We start from the raw sequence: 25,823 nt of genomic DNA, 5'->3' as shown, positions 1-25,823 counted from the left end.
GCCTAAGAGAGTGCTCGGAATTCAAGTGCTTCAGCTGCGGTGCACAGGGCCACTACGCCAGGGAGTGCCGTCAATCAAGCGACCCAGCGGGAGATGAGGAGATGCCGGAAGCCAGAATCCAAGCAGAGGCGGTCAGCATGGAGGAGGAAGAGGGGCAAAGGCCTCAGAACGTCAAGATCACTGCAGCAGCAAGGATGGAAGACGAGGAACAGAGTCCGTGAGGGTTCGTGAGGACGGCGCAAATGAGACAGCAGAGCTGAAGCGCAAAAGGAGCGACGGGAATGAAGAGAGTGTGGAAGAGCTAACAGCAGGACGAGAAGACGAGACAACAGGAGAGGACACGGTCAACGAAAGTAAGAATGACATTGCTGACAAGAGGCATAATCATGGGGAGGAAAGAGGGAGGAGAGTGATTGATGGGTTCAAGGTGATTGAGGGAATTTGGGGAGAGGAAAGGGAGCTGGAAGTGTGTGGGGCAACAACGAGTAAAACTAGAGAGAGTCTCAAAGATGTATCGAGTGAGGGAGAAAAGGGTAACGGGGAAGAGACGAAGGGAACATTACATAATTCCCAAGTGAGGAGTCGGATAAGGGGCAGGAGGGTTTGACAGTGCAAGAGGAGATCAAGGGGAGAACAGCTGATCGGAAGGAGACAAAGAAACTGATCAGATTAATGTAGAATTAAAAGTGGGGGGTGTCAGACTTTTCTCCTTCTCACATGAAGTCAATGCTGACGCTTTCCTCATTCAATGGGAACGGACTAAGAAATAAAGAGAGACTGCTTTATGCAATGCAAATATGTAAAGAGGACATTGTTTGTCTGCAAGAGACTAACTGGGATGGGGGGGGGTTATAGATTATATAGAGAAAGAGTGGATTGGGGAAATATTTGTTAATAATGGAGAGAAGAATGCGAGGGGTGTGGCAATATTAGTTAGGAAGGGAGTGGTGGAAGATGTAAAGGAGTGTGGGAAGGATGGGAAGGGGAGGGTTTTAGGGATTGAGTTTCATTATGGCGGCAAAACATATCAGCTATGGAACATCTATGCACCGAACGATGAGAGGGAAAGGAAGGTTTTTTGGGAGTTTGAAGGAGTTCATGGAAGAGAACTGTGTGATGGTCGGGGATTTCAATGTGTGGTGTGGGAGGTTGGATGTGTGCACAGGGATGAGGTTCAGGGATGACAGCTTAAGGGGGGTTCTACTGCAAAATATGAGAGCAAATGGAATGGTGGATGTATGGCGGGAACGAAACCCAGCAGGGAAGGTGTTCACAAGGAAACAAGTGGTAGGGGGGGGGGTGCTCAAACAAAGCAGAATAGATTTGGTTTGGGCGAAAGAAAACATCTTAAACAAGATAGGATCAATCAAATATAAGATGACTGCAATCAGCGATCATGCAATTGTGTGTTTGACTTTATCACAAGGGAGGGAGGGGAGGGGAGGCGGGGTGTGGTGTTTGAATGGAAGCCTACTGCACGACACTAAATATAAAAATCAAGTGGAGACATGCATTGCAATATGGATGAATGATAGTATGTATGAGGATAATGTTGGGGAATGGTGGGAAAGGGTCAAAAGAGCAATTAAAATATTGAGCATAAAATATGGCAGAGATAAGAGCAGGAGAGAGAAAGAAAGAGAAAGGAGGCTGAGGGATGAGCTGGACAAGGAGAATGAAAAAATAGACAATGGGGGAAGTGATCTAACGAAATACATAGCCCTAAAATATGAATTAGAGGATATAGAGGAGAGGAAGTGTAGAGGGGCGATGGTGAGAAGTAGAGCAAGATATGTGATTGAGGGAGAAAAATGTAGTGGATATTTTCTGGGCTTGGAAAAAACAAACCAGAAAAAGAGCTTCATAGGGGAGATAGATGATGGGGACGGGGGGATCATCACAGATGGATTTGGAATAGTGGAGAGGGTAGAGCAGTTTTATAGGGACCTATTTAAGGAGGAAAAGGTCGACAAAAGAGTCATGGAACAGCTTCTCGAAAAGGTGAGGGTCAAGGTCAGCGAAGGAGATAAATTAATAAGTGAAAAAGAAATAGATAGAAGAGAGAGAGATAGAGCAATTAGCGAATTAAAAAGGAATAAAAGTCCAGGTTCGGATGGACTGATAGGAGAATTTTATATTGAGTTTAAAACCATACTAACTCCAGTATTATATAGATTATTTAAGTGGATGGAGGAGACAGGGGAGATGCCAAATAGTATAAGAATGGGGGTTATAAGTTTAGTATATAAAAAGGGTGGGAGGGAAAAATTAGAAAACTATAGACCAATTAGTATATTGAATAATGATTATAAAATACTGGCAAAAGTAATCACAAACAGGTTAAAGAGATTCATAGGGAACATTATAGGAAAAACACAATCTTACGGCATACCTGGGAGGGACATCACAGACACAATATGTAGTATTAAGGATGTAATTGATTATATGAAAAAAGGTGGTGGAGGGATTATCATGAGCATAGATTTAAATAAGGCTTTTGACAGGGTGAATCACGAATATTTATTTACATTACTTAAAAGAATAGGGTTTGGAGATAGGCTGGTAGGCTGGATAAAAAGAATGTATAAAAATGTCGTAAGCGTTTTAAAAGTTAACAGCGTTCTAACAGGGTTAATAAGATTAGAAAGGTCTGTCAGACAGGGCTGCCCGATGTCGGCCTTATTATACTCTCTATCAGCCGAACCGCTGGCATGGCTATTGCAAGGGAACAATAATATTAGAGGGATAAATATACCAGGAGGACAGAGGAGCTTAGTATACCAATATGCAGATGACACAACTATCACAGTAAAAGATGAGGAGAGTGTAGGAGAAGTACTGGAAAGTATAAAAGCCTATGGTAGGGCATCGGGGGCAAAGGTCAACATTGGGAAGTCGGAGATGATGTATATAGGAGTAAGTGAATCAGGGAAGAATGAGATGGGGTTAAAGGTGAAGAAGGACTATATATATGAAGATCTTAGGGATAAATGTGGGGATAGAGAGAGTAGAAGGAAGGGATAGAAAGTAGGAAGGAATAATAAACAGTATGAAGAATACATTGAAATTTTGGAAAAAGAGAGGACTAAAATTAAAAGGGAAAGTGGTGGTGGTGAATGCACTGCTAATGAGTAAAATGATCTACGCAATGAGAGCGTTGGATGTGCCTGACAGAGTGGTGAAAGAAGTGGAGGGGTTGGTGAATGACTTTTTGTGGGACGGGAAAGGGGCCAGAATAGCACGGGAGGTTTTAGAGAACGAATACAAGGATGGTGGATTAAAACTAGTAAGTCTAGAATGCAAGAAGAAGGCAATGAGGGTGAAGACAATGGTGAACTATTTAGCTGCTAAGAATGATCACGTGTGGAAGGCTTTTCTGAAGGAAGCAATCAGTCAATGGTCAATGTGGGGGGTGCAGAGAGAGTGGTGTATACATGAAAATGAGAAAAGGAATGTTGAATGGAGTGAGTGAGTTTTACAAAGAGGTGTTGAGTGCATGGGGGGAGTTTGTAAAGAACATAAGCTATGAATGTCAAAATCTAAAACAAATATGGGAACAACCTCTCTTCTTAAATCCAAAAATCACAAGCGACGGAAGAATGATGGACAATATGCTGATCAGGAGGGCAGGTATAAGGAAAGTTAGAGATATAGTGTATGAATATGTACCTGGTTTCATGTCAGCACAGGTGATGGTGGATGAAGTGAAATTGAGGGGGGATGACATTGGGGTGGGAGAGGTGGAAAAAGTGATCATAAAATGAAAGATGGGATGCCGAGGGAGTGGAGAATGATGATTGAAAGAGGGCATAAGGTGGGGGATGACTGTGAGCTGGAACTCTATGTGGGAGAAGGGAAAAGTAAGAAAAGACTGGAGAATGTAAAAACTAAGATATTGTATGCATATTTTAAAGGAGAGAATGTTAGAAGGCCGGCATCGGAAAGAGTGTGGGAAAAAGCAATAGAAGGAATGGATGTAAAGAAAATATGGGCAAATATGAGAGTGAAATGGAACACCAGTGAATATGAGCACATGGACTTCATGCTAAGACACAATAGAATATTCAATAATCTAATTATAAGCAAATTTGATGAGATTGTAAGCAAAGAATGTGAAGTATGTGAAAAGAAGGTAGAAACATTTATGCATGAGTTCATAGAATGTGAAGGGTTAATAACATATTTTGACAAAATGAGAAAGCTCATAACGAATTGTTGGGGAGGAAGATTTGTAAGGGACATGGACTGGAAAGAACTGAGGTTATTTGGTGTAAAAAAAAGGGTGGGAGAATGTAATGGAAATCTGTTGAATTATACATTGAGCCATGCAAGATATGCTGTTAAAGTACAAAGAAATATGATTCACTATGACAAGAGAAATGCGGATGTATGGCAAATTTTTAAAAGTATAATGAAAAAAGACATTTCCATTTTGTATTACTACTTGGAGGAGGGGGAATTCTATCATGCTTTTGTCAAAGGGAATACAATGGTGTATATGAATGAAGAAATGGGACTGAAATTCAGAATTGATGTGTAAAGTATGTTGAATGTATGAAAATAATAATAATAATTAAAAAAAAGCATTCAGTGCTCTCACCGCCGCAGCCCGGTTTCGATTCCCGGTCAGGGAATTGACATTTGGATAGGTTTTTACTGGACATAGGATTTGTCTTGGGCCTCGGTGGAATGGTTGGGGTCACCTTGAAGCGCTACTTGGGAACAATAAATCACGAACTGGGTTTCTTCACTATTACATGACAAGAGACTGGATTAGGTTTGGGGGATTTGTCTGACACTGATGGATAGATCCTGGACTCATTTCCGATACCACATCTCTTTTACAAAATACAAAGGATTCCTTGGAGAATGCGGGTATCGATTCGGTGAGAGCACCAAGTCCTAGCCACTAGACAACCAGGGACTGCATCATGGCTGCACTCTGAAAGGCAGAGACTGTGTCGCTTTGACGTACTCCAGCAAAGGAACCAAAATAGTTCTGAGACTGGACCTTCAAATCAAATCGTGCCATCGGAGGACCAGCACCCGGGCCCCCCGACTCCGTTAGACGGGCGGACCCCCACATTAAAGGGAGGAACCCCCAGCCGGCCGTGTCGAAGGGACCCAAGGATGGCACCCCCTCAGCATACCCGAACAGCCCCCAGTGTGGAGGACCCCCCTGAGGAAACACTGGAGTTAGAAGCTAAAGGCTAAGAGCATAAAATAGGACTAAAAGATAAAACATAACACTGGAGTTAAAAAACTGAAGACCAAGAGCAGAAAATATGACTAAAAAGATAAAAACAAAACACTGGAGTTAAAAGCTGAAGAATAAGAACATAAAATCGGACTAAAAGGATGAAAACATAATAAAAGCTTAACAATATTAGTTAAAAGCCTGATTAAAAAGGTGCGTCTTTAATCTTCTTTTAAAAATATCAACAGTCTCCGCAGTCCTGAGGCTCTCCGGCAGGCTGTTCCACAGGTGGGGGCCATAGTGGCTAAATGCTGCCTCACCGTGGGTTTTTGTTCTGTGTTTTGGTTTCGCTAAAAGGCCAGTGCCGGAGGACCGCAGGGTCCACGGGGGTTGGTATGGTAAAAGCAGATCAGATAAATAAGAAGGGGCAAAGCCGTTAAGACATTTAAAAACCAGTAAGAGAATCTTAAAATCGATCCTGAAGCGGACGGGGAGCCAATGCAGCGACTTTAAAACCGGTGTAATGTGCTCCCGCCCTCTGGTCCTCGTCAGCACACGTGCGGCTGAGTTCTGTAATAATTGGAGATTTAAAATACTTTTTTTTGGGAAGACCAGAGAGCAGGGCATTACAGTAATCTAAACAACAGGATATAAAAGCATGCATTAGCACCTCCGTACTGGCCTGAGAGAGAAACGTGCGGACTCTGGCTATGTTCTTAAGGTGATAAAAAACTATTTTTGTTATATTTTTGATATGTGGGATAAAATTTAGCTCAGAGTCAAAAATCACGCCCAAATTTTTAACAGAGTCGGCTAGTTTAATATCCTGTAATTTTGGTAAAAGTTTCTCTCTCTGGCCTTCAGGACCAATAACTAAAACCTCAGTTTTGTCCTGGTTGAGCTGCAGGAAATTCTCTGCCATCCATGACTTAATGTCTACAATGCAGTTAAAAAGGGCATCAAGTGGCCCCGAGTCATCAGGAGACACGGCGATGTATAGCTGTGTATCATCAGCATAACTATGGAAGCTGATGTCGTGCCTCCTGATCACGTCCCCAAGGGGACGCATGTACAGATTAAAAAGGAGTGGACCTAAGATTGAGCCTTGAGGAACCCCACATTCAATTTCATGGGTTCCTGAGGAACATGTATCCATACTTACATAAAAACATCGGCCTGTGAGATAAGAACAAAACCAGTTAAGAACAGTACCAGAGAGGCCGACCAGGTATCTAAGTCTATTTAATAAAATGTGATGGTCCACTGTATCAAAAGCAGAGCTTAGATCCAGTAGAACCAAGACTGTGAGCTTTTTGTTATCTAAATTCCACCTGATGTCGTTTAAAATCTTTAAAAGTGCTGTCTCGGTACTGTGGTTCCTCCTAAAGCCAGACTGATGTTTCTCTAAAATGCTATTTTTGTTTAAAAAGTCATTAAGTTGGTAAAAAAACAGTTTTTCTAAAATTTTACTTAAAAACTGCAAGTTGGATACAGGTCGGTAATTATTAAAATTGTTGGGGTCTAAATTGCTCTTCTTCAGAAGGGGCTTCACCACCGCCGTTTTAAAGGCGGTGGGGAAGACACCCGTCTGAAGAGAGCAATTCAAGATGTTTAAAAACTGCTCCTCAAAGAATCCATAAAGTGATTTTAAGAGTGATGTGGGAATTGGATCTAAAAGGCAGGTTGTTGGGCTTACTTGGGAGAAAACCCGACCAAGTGTCCTTGCATCAACCAGGGCAAAACTCTCCAGTCTCTCCTCAGGCAAGGACAACAGTCCAGGTGTGGTAACAGGCAAAACTTTCTGGGGTAACAGGCAGGATCTGATGTCCTTGATTTTAGTTCTGAAGTGGTCTGCAAAGTTTTCACAAAGATCGTCTGTTGGTGTCTGTTTTATGAAATAGCTTGTTACAGGTTCGGAGAGATCGCAGCAGAGAACTGATCACAAACAACGACTGTATGTATATTAATGATATTTAATGATAAAACACACAGCAGTTCACAACATTTCCCATCATGAGTTATTATGCTAGACACAAGCTGTCACCCCCATGCCCCCACATAACACTCCAATCAACACAGTTCAGATCCAGAATAGCATACCTTACTGTTGACAGAGGGCGGAGAGCCAAAAACACCCCGGTAGAGTAATCTGGAAACCGAAAGCTGGACACTCGTGCACAGTTCACAGCAGACTCTAACCGGGATTGAGAAAACAAATGCTTTATAGACTCGCCCGTGCGAAAACAGGTGGCCAGCCTGTCTCCGCAGGAGAGGAGTCATCACCTCCGTCCTCTGCCTCAGGCACCTCAATGTCTCACAACATTCTAGTTCGTTTCTCACAACATTCTAGTTCGTTATCAGGATGTGGGAATAATATTTATCCCGTTGCCGGAACAAGTTAAAAACAAGTTATATAAGTGTGAAAACTCAAAAAGTGTGCGAAGCAAGTTATATAGCTGTCGCAAAAACAAGTATATGAGTGTAAAAAACAAGTACAAGTATAACAAAACAACAAAAACAAAAACAATAACAAAACAAAACAAGTATAAAGCCATGTGGGTCAGCTCAGGACAACACAAATAACAATCTCTTCCTTCAGTGTCTTAAAAACTTTATTAAAATTTGTGCCTGTTAAAATATTAAAGGTGGAGAAGAGGAACCGGGGATTGTTTTTATGGTTGGTAATGAGTTGTGAGAAATGGGAAATTCGTGCCTTTTTTACTGTATTATTGTAGGTTTTGAGTTGTTGACATAAAATCTCGTAATGAACTGTCAATTTAGTTTTTCTCCATCTTCTCTCAGTACTCCTGCATTTTCTTTTCAGTTTATTGATTTCATCGTTATTTCTCCACGGGGGTGTAGGTTTCCTTTTCATTGTTTTTGTTACAGGTGGAGCTACTGAGTCCAGAGTTGACTTCAGTTTACTGTTAAAATTATCAACGATAAAATCACAAGGTGCAGGTAAAATTTCAGCAGGAGTGCTCTGTATAATCTCAATAAAATTTGCAGCCTTCTCTGCCAACATTGCAGCAGCAGGGGAATTACCTCAGATAGTAGAGCGCTTGCTTAGCATGTGAGAGGTAGCAGGATCAATTCCCACATTCTCCAAGGAATCCTTTGTAATTTGTGAAAGAGGTGTGGGATCGGAAATGAGTCCAAGATCTTTCCCTTCGGCATCAGACAAATACCCCAAACCTCTTCCTGGTTGCGTTCTCTAGACCAGTCTCTTGTCCTGTAGTGAAGAAAACCAGTCTGTGATTTATTGTTCCCAAGTATCTCTTCATGGTGACCCCAACCATTCCACCGAGGCCGAAGACAAATCCTATCTCCAGTCAAAACCTATCCAAATGTCAATTTCCTGACCAGGAATCGAACTCGGGCCGCGGCGGTGAGAGCACCGAATCCACGCCACTAGACCACCAGGCACTGCTTTAGGTCTGCACTCAGAAAGGCAGAGACTGTGTCGCTTCTCTTTGTGTTGAGGATGAGGGAGGAGGAATCTTCTGGCATTCTGGACTTGACCACAGTAGGAGGATAAAAGAGGTTGGTTTCCTCCTTGATAGATGAGGACAACTCAATGAAGACAAAATGAAAACAAAATCTTCTGGCCTACTGTACTTCTCCTTGCAGATGAAGAAGCCCCGGTCCCGAAATGTCCACCTCCAAGATGGACTGAGGTCTTAAACTACCCACATGGACAAGCTAAATATCTTCCGGAAAAAAAGAGTTCATGGTCAGACAAGACAAAGGTTGAGCCGGTCACCCGAACATGAAACTTTTGATCTGAGTGTCCGGGATTCAAGACCGTGTTCAGGTGACCAGGTCTGAGGTCCACTTGCAAACACCTCCTTTTTGCCCTCAATATACGAGGGCAACAGGACAATCCCTTGGTACTCTATGGAAACTACATGAGGAGCCTGGCTTTTAACTGGAACTGGAAAGACTTGATGCCCCGCACACAAACCAAGTATCTTCTGATCAGCTGATCCTTGACATCAGCTGTCACAGACATTGGCGTCGTTTGGGGACCTCATCCTGATCCACGGTTACCACTGATTTGTAGAGTAAGTCAATAAGTCATCATACTCTTACTGTTAAAGGAAGACACAGTCCAAACGCTCGATTGCTGCAAGGCAAGTAGGTTCCACCAAGACTTGAACTTGGATCACTGGATTCAGAGTCCAGAGTGCTAACCATTACACCATGGAACCCTTTGTTTTGGATGTGACTGGCACCTTCTGGCGTAACAATGGAGGCTTTGCAAACCAGGACACCAACTTTCCTCTTTGATGAGCAAGTATTTTTGGGTACAATCCAGGGGTCTTGTGCTCTCACGGAAATGGCTGTCCTTTTCCAACAGGAGTTGAGATGAAATGTATTCAAATAGACAAACTGCATTGATCACTCAATCAGAATTTCTCAGTTTGCCAATTTCAGACTGCGTGACAAAGACTCAAGTCCAACTCCATCGACAGGGAAGCGGAGGTCCTTCAGACAAGACGGTATTGCCATTCTTTTCTGGCAGACATAACATGAGCAAAGGGCTTGTCCTTCGAGCCGGACTTGAACCAGCTACCTAAGGATGCCAGCTTGAACCACTTCAGTACGCCGCTCTTCCAACTGAGCTATCGAAGGTCTTGCTGTTTTGAGGCTAGTGAGTACGGCCGAGCGTTCGACGGCGTCTCATTGAGGTTGTGGCTGAGAATGCCACTATTGACAGAATTTGGATTAGATAATCAAGTCTTGTGGTGGAGAGTCTCAGGTGGAGAGTCTCAGGTCGAGAGGTGTGACGTTTCTGATCGAATTCAGAGGTCATCAGTTGGTCCTGAAAACGGTCTTGGCACTTTTTTCACGATGAAAGGTATGAAAACAGCCCTGTTGCATTGAATCGGACGCGGGTCTACCACGTGGATCGATCCTGGACTCATTTCCGATCGTAACATCGCTTTTACAAAAGGCAAAGAACTCCTAGAAGACTGCGGGCATTGATCCCACAGCAAGACAAGACAAGGTGATACCTATGGCTGTATTTGGCCTAGATATCGGGATTGGGGCCCGGATTAGTGTTTGGTACTTGGGAACATTTAATCACAAAAAACAAAAGAGATTCTGGAGAATGCGGGCATTGATCCCGCTCCCTCTCACATGCGAAGCGAGCAATCTACCATTTGAGCTAATTCCCCTGCTGTTGCAGCATTGGCAGAGAAGGTCCAGTCTTATAACTATTTTGGTTCCTTTGCTGGACTACGTCAAAGCGACACAGACTCTGCCTTTCTGAGTGCAAACCTAAAGCAGTCCCTGGTGGTCTAGTGGCTAGGATTTGGCGCTTTCACTGCTGCGGCCTGGGTTCGATTCCCGGTCAGGGAATTGACATTTGGCTAGGTTTTGACTGGAGATAGAGTCGCCAGATCGTCAACCTCCCACCTGGAGGCGAACTCGTCGCCCACAGTACCTCGGCCATGTCGGCGAAGACGGCAGTACATGGCACAGCTTCACCCTTCCCCCACTTTAGGCCCCGACTGAAAAAGCAGAACCCCCCATCGCAGCTAAAATAGCCCACTTGGGAGAGCGTTGGACTGGAGTTCTAAAGGTCCTCACAATAAGCCTCACTCCTCCTGATGGTCGTTACGTCTTTCAATAATGGGGTGTTAAAATGTGGATTGTCAAAAGGAACAAAGACAATCCATCTGCAACCTGGTCAACGGACATGTAAACAGTGCAGGTACCCTGCTTTGTGCGGCTCCTTTTCAGTGTCCTCCATTGTCAGCGAACCTCACAAGGTCACAGTTTTTTCCTGATCAGGGCACCGTTTTAGGTTGTGTGGATGAGTGGTCTAAAGCACCAGATGAAGGCTCCTTTTGCTCAGGGGGCACTGGTTGAAATCCCACAGCTGGCATTTTCCTGGTCAGGTCCATTATCCACGACTGGAATGATTTGGCAGCAAAGGACTGTCAGATTGTACAACACACCCGAGCACCTCATGAGCAGAGTTATCCTTTTCCGGGAAAGAACCAAAAACTCTGACTCGAAGGTGCTGATTGCTGCTCCCAGTTGCTTCTAATTCGTCTGCGAGCAAAAATAGAATTTTAGAGTCTGGTTAATTGAAAAGATTTGCTAGCTAGCCAGGAGTTGAAACTTGAATCTTCTGAGATGAGTTATCCTTTGCCCCACTATTCGTACAACAAAAGGACCTGTCATTTAAGGTTAGCTTCTGGATTGTCACTGTTTCACCAAGACTACAATTGGGTTGAGAGAAAAGTACTTTTTAGACAAGACAATAACAAAAGCAACACACACCTGCCATGACCCAGGGTTGGTGCGGACACAACAATGAGTACGAACCACGATATGATTACAGCTGTCTAACCCGTAGACAACACGTCATCCACTGTGCCACTAGCCATTCAACAAAATAACCTGGAGTTTAAGGTTGGGTTCTAACTAGGCTACCACAGTTTCTGCATTACTAAACACTAATTCAGATGTTGGGACTCATTTTCAGTCAACAAGACCATGTCAACAAAGGTCCTGCAGGAGATGAGGTGACCGAGAGGTTAAGGTGCTGGACTGCTAATCCATTGTGTTCTGCGTGCATGGGTTTGAATCCCATCCTCATGGGACTATACCAATGCAGTAGCTTTGACACCACCTGTGTTTTTAAGAAACATCATTAGGATGCAATTAATCAAAGTATCAGGTACGATGTTGGAGATGGAGAATGCTTGTTTAGCAGGAAAAAGACACAATATACCATTTGGAGAATGCAGGCATCGATTCCACTTCATCAATGAAATGTTTTCCGCATGTTGCACAATTTTCCACAGGAAAGAAATCTTGACGATGTATCACCAAAAGTGCTGCACCGCCCAATGTGGGGCTGAAACTAGTTAAGTAAACCCTTTGGACCTTGATGACCCATCAAGAAGTCAACCTTTGTTGGTTCAGAACAGGCACAGAACATCCCTGCCTCCCTCTGAATCTTGCAGGTCACTGGGAAGATATTCGGCTCGAAGGACCATTTGGTCCCGAACATGAAACTTATGATCTGAGTGTCCGGGATTCAAGTCCCTGTTCAGGTGACCAGGTCTGAGGTCCACTTGCAAACGCCTCCTTTTGCCCTCAAAATACAAGGACAACAGGACAACACCTTGGTACTTTATGGAAAATTCATGAGGAACCGGGCTTTTAACTGGAACTGGAAAGACTTGCCGCCCCGCACTGTCTGAAGTGGGATTTGAACCCACGCCTCATTAGAGACTGCAACCTGAATACAGCGCCTTCGACCACTCGGCCATCCTTCTGTTACCTGGGAAAATAGGTCAGCTGTGGAATTGATCAAACATCAGGATGGCCACGTCAAAAAATGATATCGAGTGCAGCAAAAGGCCCGATTAGCTCAGTGGGTAGAGCTTGAGACTTTTAATCTCATGGTCGTGGGTTCGAGCCCCATGTTGGGCGATTTAGCAGTTTTATTGATACATCTGAAAGATATCTTTCCTGTTGAAAATTGTTCAACATGCTGAAAACATTTCATTCCAAATACATAAAAACAAGTCTTTTGACCAAAGGCCTGGGGGCTCACTTCGTAGGGCATCAGACTTTAAATCTGAGTGTTCAAGTCCCTTCAGAGATCAAGCACATGTCCTTCCTATTTGTCACCTTGACTTTTTTTGTAAAAGAAGGACTTGAAAGGCCATGTTTCCACCCAGTTTTGAACTGGGGACCTTTTGCATGTTAGGCAAACGTGATAACCACGACACTATGGAAACCCGAAAGAAGGGGCTTTTAAGGGGACTGCTGAAGTCACAAAGTAGTTGCCAAACAATGAAACACGACGATGTGTCCAAAGTGGGGGCAGATTGACAATTGTCCAAATGGACAAAGATGTCTCCTTTGTAGGGAAAATTGTTCCAGAAATAATGGTCTTTTCTTCAACAAAACAAGACATCACAATTGCGGCTTGAAAGAAACACCTTAGCCACCCTCGGGGTCACTTTGATATCTCGGTGGACTCAACTTGTGCCCTTGGAGTCAATGGTGTGTAAATAGGCTTGTAACCTCCTCTAACCTTGTCTGGATGGCTGGATGTCTGGCCTTTTGAAGAATGAAGTTAAGGTCCTTTCAGCCAGCCAAAAAGCCTTTTCAAACTATTTGCCAAGTCACAACATAAACAGGGATTGTTCTGAAAACCGGGCTTGAACCAGGGACCTTTAGAACTTCAGTCTAACGTTCTCCTAAGTGAGTATTTCAGCTTCTGAGGTGGTGTTCTGCTTTTTCAGTCGTGGGTAAAAGTGGGGGCAGGGTGAAGCTGTGTCTGTGCCACGTATGTTGCTGTGTACCTGGTCCAGTGTGTTCTCATCTTGAGTTGGAATGTCCCCATGCTGGTAACGGGTGGGGAATACAGTCCGTTGATGAGGATAAGAGCTACAGAAAATGGGAAGGATTTCACTGGTTGAAGTCTCCAGCTACCATAAAAACGGTCATGGGCCACAAGCCTGTTCTGAATCCCGCTTTGGCCAATCGACACTACATCGACTCAGCAGCAGTCCTTGTTAGTATAGTGGCCAGTATCTCCGCCTGTCACATGGAAGATTGCGCGGTTTGATTCCCAGATGGGGAGTTCCTGTTTTGTATGTCACGTTGAACCTTGAGCAGGGTTGTGGTTGCAACAAACAGTCCGGGAGAACAAGACCTCTATTCATCTTCTTCTCCAAGTGCTCAGCTGTGTTGTACAATCTGACAGTCCTTTGCTACCAAATCATTCCAGTCGTGGATAATGGACCTGACCAGGAAAATGACAGCTGCGGGATTTCTACCAGTGGCTCCTGAGCGAAAGGAGCCTTAATCTGGTTCTTTAGACCACTCATCCACACAACCCAAAACGGTGCCCTGATCAGGAAAAAACTGTGACCTTGTGAGGTTCGCTGACAACGGAGGACACTTAAATGGAGCCACACAAAGGAGGGTACCTGCACTGTTTATGTGTCCGTTGACCAGGTTGCAGATGGATTGTCTTTGTTCCTTTTGAAAATTCACATTTTAACACCTCATTTATGAAAGACGTAAAGACCATCAGGAGGTACACCGGGATTCGATTGGCGGACTTGGAATTGTTTTTATGTGCAGTGACAGCAGTTCACAGATAGCGCTGAAAGATGACCCGAACCGTTCGACCGAGGACTAAGACAAATCCTATCTCCACTCAAAACCTAACCAAATGTCAGTTCCCTGACCGGGAATCGAACAACGGCTGCGGTGGTGAGAGCACCAAGTCCCAGCCACTAGACCACCAGGGACTGCATCATGGCTGCACTCTGATAGGTAGAGACTGTGTCGCTTTGATGTAGTCCAGCAAAGGAACCAAAATAGTTATGAGACTGGACAGTCTCTGCCAACGCTGTATCAGCAGGGGAATTAGCTCAAATGGTAGAGCGCTCGCTTAGCATGTGAGAGGTAGCGGGATCAATGGCCGCATTCTCCATAAACTCCTTTGTTTTTTTGATGAAATGTTCCCAAGTAGCGAATACTAATCCGGGCCACAATCCCGATATCTAGGCCAAACACAGCCATCGGTATCACCCTAAACCCAGTCCTAACCTAAACCCAGTCCTAACTGCATTCTCCCCTCTAGCACCTTGTCTTTCTTGTTGTGGGATCAATGCCCGCAGTCTCCAAGGAGCTTTTTGCCTTTTGTAGAAGAGATGTTGGGATTGGATCTACCCCTTAGCATCCGACAAATACCCCAAACCAGGGGAATTACCTCAAATGGTAAAGTGCTTGCTTAGCATGCGAGAAGTAGCAGAGTCGATACCTGCATTCTCCAAGGAATCCTTTGTATTTTGTGAAAGAGATGTGGGATCGGAAATTAGTCCAGGATCTATCCCTCAGCGTCAGACAAATACACCAAACCTAATCCTGGCCGCGTTCTCTAGATTGGTCTCTTATCATGGAATAGTGAAGAAACCCAGTACGTGATTTATTGTTCTCAAGTAGCGCATCAAGGTGACCCCAACAATTCCACCGAGGGCTTGCAGAGATGAAGAGGCCCCAGTCCCGAAATGTCCACCCCCAAGATGGACTGAGGTCTTAAACTACCCGCATGGACAATCCAAATATCTTCTGGACAAAAAAAGTTTGTGGTCAGACAAGACAAAGGTTGAGCCGGTCACCTGAACATGAAACGTTTGATCTGAGTGTCCGGGATTCAAGTCCCTGTTCAGGTGACCAGGTCTGAGGTCCACTTGCAAACGCCTCCTTTTTGCTTTCAAAATACGAGGGCAACAGGACAATCCCTTGGTACTTTCTGGAAACTACATGAGGAGCCTGGCTTTTAACTGGAACTGGAAAGACTTGTGGCCCCGCACACAAACCAAGTATCTTCTGATCAGCTGATCCTGAACATCAGCTGTCACAGACATTGGCGTCGTTTGGGGACCTCATCCTGATCCACAGTTACCACTGATTTGTAGAGTAAGTGTCAGGTTCAAACTCCTGTGACACTTGTAAAATCACTTAAATACAGAAATACAGAAGAGACAGACAACAATATTCAAAGTTGCTCGCAGCGAGGAAAATGAAACCACATACCCAGTGACATGCCGCTCCACTCTGAATATGCAGTTCACACTCCTCTCCTTTTATTCTCTTTCGGGGGTCCCTACTACATGGTCGTGCAACTCTAAGGGGGGGGGGGGGGGGGTGGAGAAGGCAGTTGCACGAGCTGTATTTGTTTGTCTATGTGTGTGTGTATGTGAGAGCAATTACTTGTAATGTTTTAAGAGTTCTTATCTTAACACATTCTTGCAGGATTAACATGAGCATCTGCAGAGTTGCTGTTGGTGCATCCAAGCACCTCCAGGACCTGGGGGTCGCTGAGGGTCTCTGATTAGGGTCACGGGAACATTCCTTCTTCAGCACATTCAAACACTTTCTATTGTCTAAGCAAATGGATATAAGGGTGATGACTAACAAAATACACACTCGCCCGATATGCGCTCCGCAGCGCCTTGTCATTCCAGCCGCTCTCTGTCGCTATCCATTCGACTCGACAACCGGCTGCAGGAGCGCAGCACACAGCAGAGGGCGGAGCCTCTCCGACCCACACATCGGCTCCATATCCCTCCTCCTGGGGCTCTTCCGGCACCACTCCTCCCTCCCTGCTCCAGCAGTGGAGCGCCGTCTGATGACGTCGGGAGTGTTGTCCCCATGCAACTGGGAGCCAGTCGCCTTTCGTCAGCGGAGAGGAGTCACCGTCAACGCCTGTGGCTGTGCCTGTACTGTGGGAGTCCTACACACAATTTCCCGCTGTCCAGTTCGCCCAGCACGCCAACGCTCTTCCTCCACCAGGGATATTCCCCAGCTGCTGGCACTGCCCGCTCCAACCACACCGGCTGCGTCATCCGCTTTGGTGGGCCGACTTCAGGTGGAAGGTACGATATCCTGGGCGGGGGAAGCTTCTCCTACCACAGCATTAATTGACTCTGGGGCAGACGAGAACTTCATTGATAGCGGACTGGTCAGTTCTCTTAACATTCCTACTGTTGAGCTTGTCCCCCACAAGAATGTCTGCTCGCTAGATGAACATCACCTGGCATGCATTACGCATCAGACGTGCACCATATCCTTGGTGCTGTCGGGTAACCACCACAAGGTCACTATTTTTTTTCTTATGCTCTCTCGCTCAGCTCTGTTGGTATTCGGCCTCCCCTGGCATCCCGTGCGTGTGTTGTGATGTTTTGTCATTCAGCGCCACTTTGCAGGGGCACATCCACGCGACAATTTAATTTGTTCTCCGACAGTGTTTCCCAACGTGGCATTGGTGGTTCAGTGGTAGAATTCTCACTTGCCAAGCGGGAGGCCCAGGTCCGGTTCCCGGCCAATGCAGTATATCTCAGCTTATACCTTTCTTTAGAGCTCATGTTGAAAAAGTACAAAGGCTCTTTTCCTGCGAAAGGGCAGTATTCAGAATGACACCTGAAACGTAACAGACCGGACCACCCGAGAGTTAAGGTGGACAGCACTTAGTGAAACCAACAGTCATGCTGTTGTAGTCTCTGTCGCGCAATTGGTCAGCACGTTTGGCTGTTAACTGAGAGGTTGGTGGTTCGAGCCCACCCAGGGACTCTCAATTCACACATTTGTTGGACTTTGGACTCCCTCCCTTGTATGAACATTTTTCCCCATTGGCGAACTGTTTTTGTGTTGGTGCCAGATGCACTGCTGGCACTGTGGCTAAGCTGGTCAAAGTGCCTGTCTAGTAAACAGGACCAAGACAAATCCCATCTCCACTCAAAACCTGTCCAAATGTCAGTTACCTGACTGGGAGAACCAATATATTTTTATTAATAAAATAAATTTGATTAGAGATCAGATGATAGATGTTGATGGTAGACTGTCAGATTCTATTATAAAGAACAATATTATGTAGGATAAACTGTGTAGTTTTCAATTTAAGAGGATACGTGTAGATGAGGTAGGAAAACTGTTGCATTCTATTAAAAGCGATAAGCCATGTGGTATTGATAATTTGGATGGTAGGTTACTGAGGGCGGCAGCAAAGTTGATTCAGGAGCCGATATGCCATATCTTCAATTTAATTATTGACAATGGCGTTTATCCACAGTCCTGGAAGATCGCAAAGGTGCTAGGTCGAAAAGGTTTGCTTAAACAAGTCATTCCTTGTGTGCACGGTCATCTCCTTGGCCTTCTCGGTGTTGAGGATGAAGGAGCAGAAATCTTCTGGCATACTGTACTTGACCACAGAAGGAGGATAAAGGAAGTAGGTTTAACATTTCAGGGAAGGGGCCTCCCTTCACACGCCTGAACAGGGACTTGAACCCTGGACCCTCAGATTAAAAGTCTGATGCTCTACCAACTGAGCTATCCAGGCCTTTGTTGAATGCGGACAACTCACAAGGTCAAATCTTCTGACATACTGTACTTGACCTTGCAGAGAGGAGAGCTTCTTCTCTGGCTCTCAACAAAGGCGGTCGCATCTTTCCCCTCTCCTCCCTATCCCTTATATTCCCTGCTTTGTTGTCCCCTGTCCACCCTGTCAATGGAGTTTGACTTGATTCTTTGTCATGCAGTCTGAAATTGGCAAACTGAGAAATAATGATTGAGTGACCAATGCAGTCTGTCTATTTTAATACATTTCGTCTCAACTCATGTTGAAAAAGGACAGAGCCATTTCCGTGAGAGCACAAGACCCCTGGATTGTACCCAAAAATACTTTGCGTTCATCAAAGAAGCTGGTGTCCTGGTTTGCAATGCCTCGATTGTTACACCAGAAGGTGCGAGTCACATCCAAAACAAAGGGCATGCTGGAAGCATAGCATGCGTTAGTATGGCTTCAACTGAACAGAAGTTGGCAGTGTGTGAGTCTCTGTGGCGCAATCGGTCAGCGCGCTCGGCTGTTAACCGGTGGTTCGAGCCCACCCAGGGACGTTCTCTGGATGCATCAGTGTCGCTGTTTATTCATGTTTGCGCTCCTCTCTTGCACAGCACTTGTGTGGTTCCCATTTGGCAAACTCTGTGTCAAGGCTCCCTACAAAGAGCCTTGTGCATTTGGACATTTGCAGGTTTAAGAAAAAGAGACCACTTTAGCCAAATATCTTCTGGACAAAAGAGTGGTCAGACAAGACAAAGTTTGAGCCAGTCACCTGAACATTAGACTTTTGATCTGAGTGTCCGGGATTCAAGTCCCTGTTCAGGTGACCAGTGATAGGGTCTGAGGTCCACTTGCAAACGCCTCCTTTTTGCCCACAAAATACAAGGGCAACAGGACAATCCCTTCAACAATCTTGTAGCAGCATACAGCATGCTGAATGTAGCAGCATAGGAGTATATCCATATCTCCCTATGCAGCGTGTACCGTTAAACAGACCTCACTGCTGGCCAATCATTGTGTAGGTGGAGAGTATTTAAGCAGCGCTCCTCTCACTGCTTCTTCCGTTGCACTTCCGTCTGTGTACTTCCGGGTCAAGTGTTCGACTGAGACAGAGTGATCGGTGTGCTGCTAGGGCATACGTGTCTTTCGGCGTCCTATTGTGGTGAGTGTTATCTCTCGCTCCGTTGCTGTGCATGCTCGTAGCTTGCTAATGCTAGTGTGGTCATAGGTGAGACACCCGTAGCCGCCTGGGTTTACTCCCTCCCTCGCTCCTCTCATGTGCCTGTGTGTCTGCTTAGAAGGTATGTAGAGTTATTAACATAGGTCGTAACCGCATCATTGTCGGCCATATCATTAATTTTAACATCTGCGATAGGTGTAATCTGCCTGAATGCCAGCTAACACTGCCGCCGCATGTGATGTCATCGCCAGCCGTCTGAGAACGCCGCTGCTTCGTCTGCGCTGTCGCTGCTTGCCTTGACTGACTGCTCTCCCGCTGCTGTGCTACGGCTTGCTACTGGCCTGTTCTGCTACTGCTCGGTCTTGTGGCTTCACCTAGCTGGGAGCTTAGCGCTGGTAGCCTCTGTCTGCGCTCTGGACTGCTCTGCCTGCTGTGATCAGCCCGCGGGCGGGACTGTGACTGACTTGCCAGGCCGCTCGGCCTCTCCTGACAGACAGACACTAGGTGCAATTCTTATTATTATTTTAGAGTTCCGCTTCTATTGTGTGTTTTGGTGGTGGGGTTGTAGATCCCTTTTTGTTTAGTTACAATTGCATAGGTTTTTCTTTTGCTTTTGTTTACATTATTTCTATAGGTTTACCTTTTTGTTTTAGGATTATTTTGACTTAGTTATATTTTCTAGCCTAGTTGCTTTATTTGATTTTGGGAATTGGGTGGGTTTTCCTTGAGTAGTTCCTCCTTTTGTTTATCATATGTTGTTTTGCTTGTTTAATTTGTGTGTTTAGTGGATGAACCTTCAATTTAGTTAGTATCATTTTGTTATTTTTGTTTAATTGCTTCATTATTTTGTTTTTGACCCCACTAATTGTTTTATTCCCTTTTCAGTTGCTGAGGATCGGTGGTGGTGCTGGTGGTCTGGGTGGCGGTATCCCCTCCTTCTGTGTGCGGTGCTCCTCTGGGATTTGGTTTTCTTTGCACATCCCTGTGTGTGCCACGTGTGACTGGGTGCTTTTTGGGTTGTTTTGGGTAGATCCCTCCCCCCTTCACTAGCCCATTGTCCACCTGGTAAGCCTCAGCACCTGATTAGGTTTCCCTCTTGCCCTTCTTGTGTGTGTGGTATTTTAAAAAGATGTTAAAATTTGTTAATAAAATCTATTATTTTTTTATAATGTGAACCATGTCTCCAGCCTCATGAGTATAATGAACCTATGTATGCCTTAAGAGGGAAAAGAAAAAAAAGAAATTGACTCTCTGGGTGAAATTCCCAGGGTGGCGTTGTCTGGTCCTTGAAAATCTCTGGTGTAAGCCAGTATTCTTCCACTCCCTACCACTGCCACACGGAATTGACGTACTCCACCAAAGGAACCAAAATAGTTCTCCCTTCACCCGCCTGAACAGGGACTTGAACCCTGGACCCTCAGATTAAAAGTCTGATGCTCTACTAGGGTGTTTCTTTCAAGCCGCGATTGTGATGTCTTGTTTTGTTGAAGAAAAGCCCATTATTTCGGGAACAATTTTCCCTACAAAGGAGAAATCTTTGTCCATTTGGACAATTGTCAATCTGCCCCCACTTTGGACACATCGTCGTGTTTCATTGTTTGGCAACTGCTTTGTGACTTCACCAGTCCCCTTAAAAGCCCCGTCCTTCAGGTTTCCATAGTGTAGTGGTTGTCACGTTTGCCTCACACGCAAAAGGTCCCCAGTTCGAAACTGGGTGGAAACATGGCCATACGGTGTAATATGCGCCTGCCTTCTGGTCCTCGTCAGCACAAGTGCAGCAAAAGTTGTTCTGTAAAAGTTGTAGACTTGTGATGTTTCTTTTAGGAAGACCAGAAAGCAGGGCATTACAATAGTCAATACGACTGGAAATAAAAGCATGCATCAGCATCTCTCTATTTGCCCGAGAGAGGAACGGGTGGACTCTGGCTGTATTCTTTAAATGAAAAATAAAATCCTGTTTTTGTAACATTTTTAATGTGTGGAATAAAATTGAGCTCAGTCCCCTTAAAAGCCCCTTCCTTCAGGTTTCCATAGTGTAGCGGTTATCACGTTTGCCTAACACGCAAAAGGTCCCCAGTTCGAAACTGGGTGGAAACATGGCCATTCAAGTCCTTCTTTTACAAAAAAAAGTTAAGGTGACAAATAGGAACAAGGACTTGTGCTTGATCTCTGAAGGGACTTGAACTCTTGACACTCAGATTTAAAGTCTGATGCCCTACGAAGTGAGCCCCCAGGCCTTTGGTCAAAAGACTTGTTTTTGTGTATTTGGAATGAAATGTTTTCTGCATGTTGAACAGTTTTCAACAGGAAAGATATCTTTCAGATGTATCAATAAAAGTGCTGAATCGCCCAATATGGGGCTCCAACCCACGACCATGAGATTAAGAGTCTGATGCTCTACCGACTGAGCTAATCAGGCCTTTTGCTGCTCTAGATATCATTTTTTGTTCTGTTTTTATTGATGTGGCCATCCTGATGTTTGATCAATTCCACAGCTGACCTAGTTTCTCAGGGAACAGAAGGAGCGAGCCCTGGAGGGTCAGGATGGCCGAGCGGTCGAAGGCGCTGCATTCAGGTTGCAGTCTCTAATGAGGCGTGGGTTCAAATCCCACTTCTGACAGTGCGGGGTCGCAAGTCTTTCCAGTTCCAGTTCTCATGTAGTTTCCATAAAGTACCAAGGTTGTCCTGTTGTCCTTGTATTTTGAGGGCAAAGGAGGCGTTTGCAAGAGGACCTCAGACCTGGTCACCTGAACAGGGACTTGAATCCGGGACACTCAGATCAAAAGTTTCATGTTCGGGACCAAATGGTCCTTCGAGCCGAATATCTTCCCAGTGACCTGCAAGATCCAGAGGGAGGCAGGGATGTTCTGTGCCTCCATTGTCGAGGCGGCAGTGGCCCTAAGGTGGTCAGGGCCTGTCGTGGCGGTAATCCTAGAACCCGTTGGTGGATACCATTGGTGAGGGATGCCGTCAAGCTGAAGGAGTTCTATTGGGCCTTTTTGGCTCATGGGACTTCAGCTGACAGGAACCGACAGGCCAAGCGGTCCGCGGCTTTGGCATTCGCTGAGCCAAAAACTCTGACATGGGAGGAGTTTGGAGAAGCCATGGAGAAGGACTTCCGGACGGCTTCGAAGAGATTCTGGATCCGGCGTCTCAGGAAAGGAAAGCAGTACACAGTGAAGACGCTGTCAAACGCTTGGCTGTACTCATTCGCACCAAAGCAACAAGACCTTCGATAGCTCAGTTGGAAGAGCGGAGGACTGTAGTGGTTCAAGCTGGCATCCTTAGGTCGCTGGTTCAAGTCCGGCTCGAAGGACAAGCTGTTTCTTGTGTTATGTCTGCCGGCAAAGAATGGCAATACCGTCTTGTCTGAAGGACCTCCGCTTCCCTGTCAATGGAGTTGGACTTGAGTCTTTGTCACGCAGTCTGAAATTGGCAAACGGAGTAATTCTGATTGAGTGATCATTTGAGTGTCTATTTGAATACGTTTCATCTCAACTCCCGTTGGAAAAGAACAGCCATTTCCATGAGAGCACAAGACCCCTGGATTGTACCGGAAAATACTTTGCGCTCATCAGAGAGTAAAGTTGTTGTCCTGGTTTGCAAAGCCTCCATTGTTACGCCAGAAGGTGCCAGTCACATCCAAAACAAAGGGTTCCATGGTGTAATGGTTAGCACTCTGGACTCTGAATCCAGTTTAGGGTGATACCTATGGCTGTATTTGGCCTAGATATCGGGATTGGGGCCCGGATTAGTATTCGCTACTTGGGAACATTTCATCAAAAAACAAAGGAGTTTATGGAGAATGCAGGCGTTGATCCCGCTGCCTCTCACATGCTAAGCGAGCGCTCTACCATTTGAGCTAATTCCCCTGCTGATGCAGTGTTGGCAGAGAAGGTCCAGTCTCAGAACTATTTTGGTTCCTTTGCTGGAGTACGTCAAAGCGACACAGTCTCTTCCTTTCAGAGTGCAGATATGATGCAGTCCCTGGTTGTCTAGTGGCTGGGACTTGGTGCTCTCACCACCGCGGCCGTTGTTCGATTCCCGGTCAGGGAACTGACATTTGGTTAGGTTTTGACTGGAGATAGGATTTGTCTTGGTCCTAGGCCGAACGGTTCGGGTCATCTTTCAGCGCTGTCTGTGAACTGCTGTCACTGCACATGAAAACAATTCCAAGTCCGCCAATCGAATCCCGGTCTACCTGGTCGACGGACACGTAAACAGTGCAGGTACCCTCCTTGGTGCGGCTCCATTTCAGTGTCCTCCGTTGTCAGCGAACCTCACAAGGTCACAGTTTTTTCCTGATCAGGGCACCGTTTTGGGTTGGGTGGATGAGTGGTCTGAAGCACCAGATTAAGGCTCCTTTCGCTCAGGAGCCACTGGTTGAAATCCCACAGCTGTCATTTTCCTTGTCAGCTCCATTATCCACGACTGGAATGATTTGGTAGCAAAGGACTGTCAGATTGTACAACACAGCTGAGCACTTGGAGAAGAAGATGAATAGAGGTCTTGTTCTCCCGGACTGGTTGTTGCAACCGCAACCCTGCTCAAGGTTCAACGTGACACACAAAACAGGAACTCCACGTCTGGAAATCGAACCGCGTAATCTTCCATGTGACAGGCGAAGATACTGGCCACTATACTAACAAGGACTGCTGCTGAGTTGATGTAGTGTCGATTGGCCAAAGCGGAATTCAGAACAGGCTTGTGGCCCGTGACCGTTTTTATGGTAGCTGGAGACTTCAACCAGTGAAATCCTTCCAATTTTCTGTAGCTCTTATCCTCATCAACGGACTGTATTCCCCACCCGTTACCGGCATGGGGACATTCCAACCCAAGTTGAGAACACACTGGACCAGGTACACAGCAACACACGTGGCACAGACACAGCTTCACCCTGCCACCACTTTTACCCACGACTGAAAAAGCAGAACACCACCTTAGAAGCTGAAATACTCACTTAGGAGAACGTTAGACTGAAGTTCTAAAGGTCCCTGGTTCAAGACCGGTTTTCAGAAAAATCCCTGTTTATGTTGTGACTTGGCAAATAGTTTGAAAAGGCTTATTGGCTGGCTGAAAGGACCTTAGCTTCATTCTTCAAAAGGCCAGACATCCAGCCATCCAGACAATGTTAGAGGAGGTTACAAACCATTGACTCCAAGGGCACAAGTTGAGTCCACCAAGATATCAAAGTGACCCCGAGGGTGGCTAAGGTGTTTCTTTCAAGCCGCGATTGTGATGTCTTGTTTTGTTGAAGAAAAGCCCATTATTTCTGGAACAATTTTCCCTACAAAGGAGAAATCTTTGTCCATTTGGACAATTGTCAATCTGCCCCCACTTTGGACACATCGTCGTGTTTCATTGTTTGGCAACTGCTTTGTGACTTCACCAGTCCCCTTAAAAGCCCCATCCTTCAGGTTTCCATAGTGTAATGGTTATCAAGTTTGCCTCACACGCAAAAGGTCCCAGTTCGAAACTAGGTGGAAACATGGCCTTCCAAGACCTCCTTTTACAAAAAAATCAAGATGACAAATGGGAACAAGGATATGTGCTTGATGTCTGAAGGTGTGTACACGAGCATCCATCCCCAGTTTGGACACACAATTCATATTTCCCGGATGACTGATGGGCTGGGAATACATAACAGGTCGGTGTTGGAGGACCTGATGGACCGCGAGGGTTCATAACGTAAAAGAAATTCAGAAAAAATAAGAAGGCCCACAACCCCCAAGGCATTTAAAAACCATTAAGAGAACCTTCAAATGGATCCTGAAACATACAGGGAGCCAATGCAGTGATTTTAGAAGCGGTGTAATATGCGCCTGCCTTCTGGTCCTCGTCAGCACACGTGCAGCAAAAGTTGTTCTGTAAAAGTTGTAGACTTGTGATGTTTCTTTTAGGAAGACCAGAAAGCAGGGCATTGCAATAGTCAATACGACTGGAAATAAAAGCATGCATCAGCATGTCTCTATTTGCCCGAGAGAGGAACGGGCGGACTCTGGCTGTATTCTTTAAATGAAAAATAAAATCCTGTTTTTGTAACATTTTTAATGTGTGGAATAAAATTGAGCTCAGTCCCCTTAAAAGCCCCTTCCTTCAGGTTTCCATAGTGTAGCGGTTATCACGTTTGCCTAACACGCAAAAGGTCCCCAGTTTGAAACTGGGTGGAAACATGGCCATTCAAGTCCTTCTTTTACAAAAAAAAGTTAAGGTGACAAATAGGAACAAGGACTTGTGCTTGATCTCTGAAGGGACTTGAACTCTTGACACTCAGATTTAAAGTCTGATGCCCTACGAAGTGAGCCCCCAGGCCTTTGGTCAAAAGACTTGTTTTTGTGTATTTGGAATGAAATGTTTTCTGCATGTTGAACAGTTTTCAACAGGAAAGATATCTTTCAGATGTATCAATAAAAGTGCTAAATCGCCCAATATGGGGCTCGAACCCACGACCATGAGATTAAGAGTCTCATGCTCTACCGACTGAGCTAATCAGGCCTTTTGCTGCTCTAGATATCATTTTTTGTTCTGTTTTTATTGATGTGGCCATCCTGATGTTT

General features: G+C 45.3%; 1 long non-coding RNA gene and 9 other non-coding genes across 10 annotated transcripts; 6 read left to right on the top strand and 4 right to left on the bottom strand.

The window, feature by feature from the left end:
- Nucleotides 1–9,336: 9,336 nt before the first annotated feature.
- trnaq-cug (transfer RNA glutamine (anticodon CUG)) lies at nucleotides 9,337–9,408 on the bottom strand. The gene has a single exon. It is a non-coding gene; the product is annotated as a tRNA-Gln (tRNA).
- Nucleotides 9,409–12,893: 3,485 nt separating this feature from the next.
- trnav-aac (transfer RNA valine (anticodon AAC)) lies at nucleotides 12,894–12,966 on the bottom strand. Its single transcript has one exon. It is a non-coding gene; the product is annotated as a tRNA-Val (tRNA).
- Nucleotides 12,967–18,013: 5,047 nt separating this feature from the next.
- trnak-uuu (transfer RNA lysine (anticodon UUU)) lies at nucleotides 18,014–18,086 on the bottom strand. Its single transcript has one exon. It is a non-coding gene; the product is annotated as a tRNA-Lys (tRNA).
- An 856-nt stretch (nucleotides 18,087–18,942) lies between these two features.
- LOC131101840 (uncharacterized) lies at nucleotides 18,943–20,392 on the top strand. Its single transcript, XR_009119326.1, has 4 exons — nucleotides 18,943–19,248; nucleotides 19,315–19,387; nucleotides 19,462–19,770; nucleotides 20,152–20,392. It is a non-coding gene; the product is annotated as an uncharacterized LOC131101840 (long non-coding RNA).
- Nucleotides 20,393–20,916: 524 nt separating this feature from the next.
- On the top strand, nucleotides 20,917–20,989 carry trnav-cac (transfer RNA valine (anticodon CAC)). The gene has a single exon. It is a non-coding gene; the product is annotated as a tRNA-Val (tRNA).
- Nucleotides 20,990–21,290: 301 nt separating this feature from the next.
- On the top strand, nucleotides 21,291–21,363 carry trnav-aac (transfer RNA valine (anticodon AAC)). The gene has a single exon. It is a non-coding gene; the product is annotated as a tRNA-Val (tRNA).
- Nucleotides 21,364–21,804: 441 nt separating this feature from the next.
- On the top strand, nucleotides 21,805–21,886 carry trnal-cag (transfer RNA leucine (anticodon CAG)). The gene has a single exon. It is a non-coding gene; the product is annotated as a tRNA-Leu (tRNA).
- Nucleotides 21,887–22,495: 609 nt separating this feature from the next.
- On the top strand, nucleotides 22,496–22,582 carry trnay-gua (transfer RNA tyrosine (anticodon GUA)). Its single transcript is given in 2 exon segments — nucleotides 22,496–22,532; nucleotides 22,547–22,582. It is a non-coding gene; the product is annotated as a tRNA-Tyr (tRNA).
- A 2,784-nt stretch (nucleotides 22,583–25,366) lies between these two features.
- Nucleotides 25,367–25,439, top strand: trnav-aac (transfer RNA valine (anticodon AAC)). Its single transcript has one exon. It is a non-coding gene; the product is annotated as a tRNA-Val (tRNA).
- Nucleotides 25,440–25,688: 249 nt separating this feature from the next.
- Nucleotides 25,689–25,761, bottom strand: trnak-cuu (transfer RNA lysine (anticodon CUU)). Its single transcript has one exon. It is a non-coding gene; the product is annotated as a tRNA-Lys (tRNA).
- Nucleotides 25,762–25,823: the final 62 nt, after the last annotated feature.

The sequence above is a fragment of the Doryrhamphus excisus genome, chromosome 14, assembly GCF_030265055.1.
Source record: "Doryrhamphus excisus isolate RoL2022-K1 chromosome 14, RoL_Dexc_1.0, whole genome shotgun sequence".
Classification (NCBI taxonomy): Eukaryota; Metazoa; Chordata; class Actinopteri; order Syngnathiformes; family Syngnathidae; genus Doryrhamphus; species Doryrhamphus excisus.
Note: the sequence above shows the minus strand (reverse complement) of the source record. Positions and strands in the feature narration are given on the sequence as shown.